We start from the raw sequence: 9,293 nt of genomic DNA, 5'->3' as shown, positions 1-9,293 counted from the left end.
CTGGTTAGCGTAACCACACATAAGATATTGTATATACACTAACACCTTAATGACAAAGTATCACCCAATACTACTTAAACTCATTCTAATTCAATAGTTGTAATACGTCTTCCCTCTCTTTACCAAACCAGTCAGCCTTATCGCTCGTAATCATCTAGAATCTTCAAGCGTGAGTTTCGCATGCTTTTAATTTCCCTCGAGCTATTCTAGTTCCTCCTCCTTCTCTTATGTTTGAATCCGTAGGACTTTTTTTAGCACATTTCCCAGGGGGTCACCCATCCTAGTACTACTCTCACCCAAGCATGCTTAACTTTGGAGTGCTGATGGGATCCGGTGCGTTAATGCTGGGATGATCGCTTCCACCCTGCTGCGTAACCTTTATCACGTGACCTAGAATGAGTTAGAGTTCTAACGGATCCCAATAAAATTTCTATAATGCATCTCCCTCCGGATTAGAAAGGTCCCTTACTCTCTTAGCCGAGCAAATATTGGCTTAGCCTTCGGAACTCCCAATAACAACCATCAATCGACAAACATGACTGTCTTCCATTCCTAAATTTAAGATTCCTAGTGGTGACCAAAACATCTTAGTTGCAGTTATCCATAAGTACTTTGGTTATCGGTTCCTCTAAAACTCCCATTTGTCAACTATTAATGATATCTTGCAATAATTATATGCACATAAGAAATTTCAATAAAAGACTCATATACCTGTAACCGGCCTGTCCTGCTCTTGGTCTGGAGGGCTGTAAAGTGAAGTACCCTCCTCATCGTCCTCCCGCCATCTATTGGTCTGGTCCTCCTTATCTCTCCCATCCGAATCCGCGGGGTACGAATATCCTGGCAACTCCTGATTTACCGAAAGCCAAGATAAAGGGCTAGAATAATCGGTAACACTCACAGGCGTAGCTGCCCTAACATAATGCTCCACCATAGGAGAAGCTGGAGGGGTCAACCCTGGTACAGCCTCTGGAGCGTCTTCCACCGGCGTCTCATACGAGCCCACAGACGGGTCTGTCTCATATCTATCTTCTGACTGGTCCTCCTCTATGAAAGTTACGAACTCTGGGGGAATGTCCTCGAAAGGGTCTGTCTCAATAGAATAGCTAGGACTCCTCTTGCACGGTCCTGGAATCTGGGGTCCCGTATCCATCCGGGGCGCTTTCCTGGAACCCCCACTATCTGAAGCCGACCTATTCATCTCTCGTCAAACTGCTCCTACCTATAGGGAAAGAGGGTCAGAAATGATCTTTCCTAGACTCTGGCTCTATCACATGATCTATGATAGAAGGAAAGTCCAATGATTCCTAAATGCCCCACAGCCTCTTGTTTATAAGTGTGGTCGGCTTCACACCCATAAAAAGAACTCTACCAGACACGGTCTGTAGACAACCCTAGGACGAACTGCTCTGATACCACTTTGTCACGCCCCAACTGAAGGGCCGTGACGAGTGCCCGATCACTACTGACCAAGAACCCCTAAACTCGTACTTGCCATGTGCTGGATAACCTGGTGGCCCATTTCCAACTTATACCTGAGTGATAGCTTCTGCCGTAAAATTTATACAATAAACTCTCAACAACCATCAACATGGATATATATAACGAGACCACAAAGACCACAAAGCTACATGATGCTCCCACTATATACAACTGTCTACCGACCATTATGGAATATAAACTGTCGAAAAGACAGGACAAGGCCCCGCCATACCCACATATCTACATAGCAAAATAGCATACCAAAAAGGGTTTTAGCTCCGGACCAATGGAGTGCACTGGCTGCGGCTGATGGGAGATCCTACTGGTCTGGATCGCCTAGCTGGCTACCTGATCCTGCGGGCATGAGCGCAGCATCCACAAGAAAGGACGTCAGTACGAACAATGTACTGAGTATGCAAGCCATAAATAACAACATAAAGAGAAGTATGGAACATAACATGAGATAAAGAGATAACATGTACATCTGAGTGCCTCACAAGGCGGATATCATGCATGCTTAGCTTTAATTTTTTTTCATACATACGTATATATAATATCATCATCATAACGTACCCGATCATTTCAGGACTCGGTGTATAATGTACCCGGCCCTTTCGGGACTCAGTGTGTAAGTACCCGGCCCTTTCGGGACTCGATGTGTAAGTACCCGGCCCTTTCGGGACTCGGTGTGTAAGTACCCACTGATCAGTGGTTGCACAATAGGTGCCGTACCCACCGACCGTAGCACGGCTCGTGTGTAAATACATATATATATATATATATATATATATATATATATATATATATATATATATATATATATATATATATATATATATGAGAGCCAAGTAAAAGCTATAAGTACATTGGAGTGATGGAAGGTCGGTAACCTCCGATTTTCATTATGGAATTATCACCATCATTATATTTCACCTTGATCGAACAATGATTATAAGGTGAGATTAAAAACAATGAATAAAATCAAGGAAATCATGAAATAAGCTCAACAATCTTATCATAGCATTTAAAATCATAAACTTTGAAACTTCTAGAAACGGAATCATCATCATCACCATCATTTTTATCGTGAAAACATAATCATCTTTAGCGTCATAGAAACTTTAAGAATCATGAATCTTTAGCTTTTGGAAATAAGGACATTATGGAAGACATGCATGGATTCACAAGGAAAAAGTCATCATTGTCATCATGGTCCTTATAGATAACATCTTGTCTTTAATATCATAAAACTTTGAGGATTATGAACTTCTTGCTTTTCGGGAACAAGGGTGTTATGGAAGACATATATGGAATCGTAACGTAGGAATTATGCCTTTTGAAAGAAAGGAACTAGCCTTAACATACCTTTCGGTCTCCTTAGCGACTCAACGGTTATCCTTCCGAGCTCGTAAATATATATATAAACCATTCATACTATTGTTAGGCTCATTGTCACATGCTTATCTCCATTCCTTAATTTAATTCCATTTAGAATCTGTCAAAATTCGGGCAGCATCTCTCCTGTTTATATGTTTAGCCTGAAATCACAATTCAACAAAAAACAACAACAACAACAATACTTACATCAACAATATCATTATCAACACCAATATACGTCATAAAACATCTCACACGATGTTTTCCAAATTCTTCAACTAACTAACTCATTATAAGACTGTTTAATAGTTTTACCTCCGTAAATAAACCGAAACTAATATTAGTAAGGAGAGATTCATACCTTACTCCCTCTAATATTGCAATATCTTCACTTTCTACCTTGAATTTGAGCCAGAACTCATCGCTATACGATTTTATAATCGCAACTATACGCTGTCTGGATCAAAATTTGAGGATTATACTCGATTTGCATTAAAATTTAGTGTGTGAAAGTTGGTGGAAGATTCCAAAAATTTGGAGAGGTTTTCAGGGGTGGCTTTTAAGAAAATAAGGGGGTAACCCCTTTTTATAACATTTTAGGCTCGGGTTGCACCGACCTAAAAATTATTCAGTGCGTTCGCGCCCACTAGTGGTGCGTTCGCGCTGAGTTGGCCATTGGTCCTTTGCGCGTTCGTGCCACTCCCTGGCGCGTTCGCGCCTCATTTTCCTGGCCTGCCAGCCCGACTTGTAACGCTCAAATCTCCTTACTTCGATGCCGTATTGATGAGCGATTTGTTGCGATGGGAATTAGACTTCATGAACCTTGCTTTAGGCTTTTGCTTTGCCTCAAAACTCCTCGTATACTAAAAGATATTCTTCCTCTAAGTTGAGACAAAATTGCCCTTCACATTTGCTCTGAAGTTCCATCAAACTTAATTTCTTTGGTTCACTTGCCCTTCGATCCTTCCATAGCTTATTAGATGAACTTGAACGCTCATAACCATAAGATAAACACGTATAATCTCATATGCTTCCTGAAAGGTAGCTCGAATCGCAACATACAAAACTATAGGATGTAATAAAATGCTTGCATTTAGCCGTTAATTATCTTGCATTTTAGAAATTTGGCTATCATTTGAGTATTAATTTTATCGCTTTGTGGTTATTATCGTGTTTTTGATGTTTAGGAGTAAAGCAGAGAAGAAACGAGCTAATTTTTATCGGGGGAGCTTTGAAGTCAAGGTAACAGTTCTTAAATTCTACCATAATCGAGTTTGGGAATCAAGAAACAAGTGTTCACGTGAAAAAATTAAGAAAAACATCGAACAACAGTTGGAGAAACTAGGCGCGATGCGTGTCGCGCCTGCATTGGACACAACAACTGGGAAGACATAATTATTGGGTTGCTTATTTATTCTTGTGCCTAATTATTTAATTATCTGGCCAATAGTTGAACCGTATCTATGGCGCGTAAATTGGACTTGAAAAAAGGAAATTTGTGTACGTAATAAGAATAAGTAGTGCTTGTTCGTGAACCTCTAGATAGAGAATCATTTCGCTAATGAGGATAGAAATATGCCCTTTAGCCTCGCTTAGTCGAATACGGAGATTTAAATGCGTTCTTGCTATTTTCTGATGATCATAGAAATATAGGCGTTAGAGTAGTTTGAATAGACTTCTGAGCAACTCAAAATATACTCATAAAGTTAACATCAACCAATCAATTAGTATCCCAGGAAATCAACATGTAGGATGATTAGAAGGCTCAACTGGATTGTCAATTGCCATAACCCTAGATCTGTCTCTCATTTGATAAAACCCTTTTAAAAATCCAAGTCATTCTTATTGCTTTCTTTCAGTTGATACTTTAGTTACAATAAAGTTCAAAGTTGGTTACTCTCTTGAATAGTTACAAGTTGAATTCGAATAACGATCAATTACATAAGTCTCTATGAGTACGAAATCTTGACTTCAATCCTATATTACTTGTCGACCGCGTATCCTTACGTGTGCGTTTGGGAGCAATAAGTGTTTGACACCGTTGTCGGAGACTTAGAAACATTGACTGTTTTTCTAGTTTTAGTTATACTCTTCTATTCGAGTTTTACTCATTTTTTTTAGTTCATTTGTGCATCTCAAGTAACTTCGCTCGTTGATGCCAAGTACTCAAGTCAAGGAAAACATTTGGCAATGTTTGATCCAGCAATTGAAATACCTTTACACAAGCAGAAAAAGCTGGCAGAAAAATATGTGTGCCCTCGATCTAATTAAGAACGACGAAGTTGAGGACAGGGAAATCAAAGAAGTTATGGATATTGAACAAGACCAAGTTTCCATGTTGAATTTCGCTAGGCCCAGCCTAGAGAATGCTGCGAAGGCTATTGTTAAGCCTAGAATGAAAGGAAATTTTGAGTTGAAAGAAGGATCAAGGCGGTTGGTGCAGAACACATACTAGTATATAGGTAAGCCTCATGAATACCCACACAAGCACTTGATGATGTTCGTTGAGCTGAGCAAGAATTTTCACTATCAGAATGTTCCCGATAAATATGTGAACTTAGCATTATTTCTTTTCTTATTGATCGACGAAGCAAGGGAATGGTTGTAGAATGAGCCTACCGGTTCTATTATTTCTTGGAAGATTTTATCGAGCAGATTCAATGAAAAATCTTCGAAACCTCAGGCTCAGCAAAGAGGTAATTCAATGAAGGATATGATGAAGCGGTGAATGGTTCAACAACAGCAAGTGATGAGTGAAATGCAAAAATCTATTTATGAGTTAGAACATCATATGGGGAAAATGGTTGTACCTCAGACTGTCTGGCTACATGGTGCTCTCCCGAGTAATACTGAAAAGAATCTGAAAGGACCTATTCAATCTGTTACTTTGAGAAATGGGAGAGAATTAGAAGAGACACCACCAAAGAGCAAGAAGAAAGATGCTGAACTTGTTCCTGCCGCAAGACCCGAAACTGATCAGAAAAGTGCTGAGAAAGTTACAAAGCAGCCGGAGGTCATAGTAGCTAAGCTACCACCACCGTTTCCGCAGAGGTTCCAAAAGCAGAAGGTAAGACTCAGCTTGCAAGAAATTCCTTGAGATTTTGAAGCCGGTACATCTCAACATTCCTTTGGTGGAGCTATTATAGGAAGTTCCAAAGTATGCTAAGTACATCAAAAAGAAATTGTTGCAAATAAAAGGTGCTTGATAGAGTTTTAGTTAGTACCGCTTATTGAGAAGTTCAGTTCTGTAACGACCTATTTGGTCGTTATTGCTTCTTCGATGCTTTTAAAACTTTTTCGAGCTCGGTTAGCTCACATTTGACCCGAATGGAACATTGACATGCTTCCTGAGGTCTTTGGATATGATTTGGGTGATTTTGTGGGAAATTTGGGCTTAAAGCAAAGTTGACTTTTGCATAAACGGACCTTTTTTAGGAATTTGTCGATTCTGAGAGGTCCGGATGTTCTTTTAGAACTTGTGTGTATATTCGGTTCGATTCCCAATGCACTTGAGTGAATTTTGAGACTTAGGTTGGGAGTTAGTTTTTAGGTATCAGGGGTTGACTCGGTCAACGAGACCTCTGTTGGGAATTATGAGGCCATAAGTGCGTTCATAGTGAGTTTTTACGGGTAGATACATATCTGGTTTGTGAGCATATGGTCTCGGGTGATAGTCGGGATTTCGGATTGGTTCATAAAAGTTGAGTTACTTTTCTGGTTTCTGGTGTCCGCTTCTGTGACACCAGGGCAGGGCAGCAGTACCGTAGAATTGATGGCCCTGTGTATTTTCTAGTGGACCGCTATTGTCACGACCCAACTAGAGGGCCATGAAGGGTACCCGAACCTAGCATACTGAGCACCACCTATTAGACTTATCATCAAACTTAACCTGAACATACACCATTCCCAACACAAGCTTATCATGAAATGATCTTCGAATACCTCTCAAAACATATATGTACATAAGCCCACGAGGCTACAAAATGACAAATAGAGAATATACACTAAGAGATCACATAACATCCACCACCCACACATATGTACCTACGAGCCTCTAACTGGAGTACTAAAATCATAAGGACGGGACAGGAGCCCGCCATGCCCCAAATATATACACAAAAAAATGTACCAAGAAGGTGTACCTCCGGAGTAGTGGAGTGCTCCTGAAGAATGGCTGACAAAGCTCCTAGGTGTCTGTGTCGTCTCCCTGTGGGCATGAACGCAACATCCATAAATGAAAGGACGTTAGTACGAACAATGTACTGAGTATGTAAGGCATGTATAAAAACATAATAAAGAAATAAGAGAATATAAGATGAAGGGATAACTTGTAACTGATTGCCTCTTAAGGAAGAGTCATGCATGCTAACTTTTATATTAAAACATCATATCTCATAGATATATATATATATACATACATAAACCGCCTGACCATATAGGTACGGTGTGATCATTATTAGCCCGCGTCCGGGGTAACCATCTCATGCCCACACTAGTGGTGTCTGTCCGGCCAAGTAGGCACAACGTATTTATCATTATAGTCGCCCACTACACCCTGCGTGATGGTGTCTGATGGCCAACTAGGCACAGCGTAATCATACATATACATAACATAAAGCATGCATGAGAGCTCAAGTAAAAGCTGTAACTCTATCGGAGTGACGTAAGGTCTGTAACCTCCGATTATATTATGGATCAAGCATCATCGCTAGGTCTCACCTTAAAGGAACTAGTATCATGAGATGAGATGGCCAACAATGAATAACATCAAAGAAATTATGAAATAAGATCATTAAGCTCATAATAGCATCAATTCATAAGCTTTGGAATCTCTAGAAATAGAATCATCATCATCATCATTATCATAGAACATATCTTTTCTCTATCTCATAAGAAGCTCTTAATAATCTTAGACTTTCAACTGTTGGAATGTAAGAAGGACATGAGAACATATATAGGAGATGGTGATATAATAGTCATAACTTTTGAAAGAAAGAGGCTAGCCTTACATACCTTTACGTCTTCTTAATGACTAAACGTTCTCCTTCCAAGCTCACAACTCTACATTCAAGAGAATTCGTACTAAATTAGATCATTTAAAACATGCTTAAGTCTAAACTAAAGCGACTAAGAGCTAACAAAAATTAAGTAAAGATTTCCTTTGTTTCGACAACTTTCTCCATTTAATAAACAACTCTCAAACATCAATAGCAACATCCATAATACCATAATCAATAGACTTCTTCAAGTTAAGAATTGTTCAATTCTCAAAACTCCCTTTCAAAGTCATCCATAACCATAACTACAACACAACACCATATTCATCTATATATAATACTTCCTCATTATCATTAGTATCATTCTCAACAAGATTACACTCTTGGTATACTAGGAATTATAACCCAAATTAATTCACTACTCAAGAATACCATTAAATCCACATTTGAGCTTTATATTCCACTTCCTCCCCTCATTTAAGTTACTCAACAACCAAATACTCTTAATAATATGAAATAGATGTAAAACTCACCTTTAATAATATAAGAATAAACTTTGGATGAATATACTTCACTTGGGAGAAACCCTAACTTCAATAGCAAAGGGATTCTTGGCTTCTACCAACCCTAGTGAGCCTCTTTGCACTTAATTCTCTCGGTTCTTGGTATTTAATCCTTGATTTCTCTTGGATTTGTGTTGATATGGTGTGTGGAATATTATAGAGCTCTCAAAAGTTGTGGAGAAGATGGGAAATGAGAAATAAGAACTTGGGCCGTCTATTTATAGCAAGAAAATAAAGCTGCTCGACGTGATTATACGGACACTTATACGGTCCGTATAATTTTATACGGTCCATATAAGTGACCGTATAATACCACCAGTGATGACCCTTCACTGTAACTATTATACGGACCCTTATACAGACTGTATAAAGTTATATGGACCGTATAAGTTGTCGTATAACTCACCTTTTCCAAAATTGCTTTCGTCGATTCGTTTGATCTCCAATCCTTGTGGAGTCTTCTTGGCACTTGTTTAAAATTTCATTAATCATCTATGGAGCCCTATAACTCCTTCCCAAGACACTACTAAATAAACGTTACCTCAATAATTGCAAAAACCTCCCCAAACATGACTTATACTTTACTTCCTTCGACGCACTTAGTTTTACAGATTCATATGACTTTAAAATCTTGTCGTGTACACTTTAAAGCTACCAAATGCCCTCCTTAAAGTCATAAAGACTTCATGTCCACCTCAAGCTTGTGTTAGTCTATTCACAAGACAACAACCCGAATTTTTGAGGTTTAACACCCCCCCCCCCCCCCCAGAATATTCATCCCCGAATGTTAGGTTCTTAGTGATTCTACAGAAATTTCGCCGCAGTTTTTCCTATAACATGGCACTACCATCCTATCACATCAACCCAAAATAAC

At 39.2% G+C, this 9,293-nt stretch overlaps 1 pseudogene; it reads right to left on the bottom strand.

The window, feature by feature from the left end:
• Nucleotides 1-241: 241 nt before the first annotated feature.
• LOC132048416 (5S ribosomal RNA) lies at nt 242-361 on the bottom strand (annotated as a pseudogene).
• Nucleotides 362-9,293: the final 8,932 nt, after the last annotated feature.

This window comes from Lycium ferocissimum, chromosome 2, assembly GCF_029784015.1.
Source record: "Lycium ferocissimum isolate CSIRO_LF1 chromosome 2, AGI_CSIRO_Lferr_CH_V1, whole genome shotgun sequence".
Taxonomy (NCBI): Eukaryota; Viridiplantae; Streptophyta; class Magnoliopsida; order Solanales; family Solanaceae; genus Lycium; species Lycium ferocissimum.
Note: the sequence above shows the minus strand (reverse complement) of the source record. Positions and strands in the feature narration are given on the sequence as shown.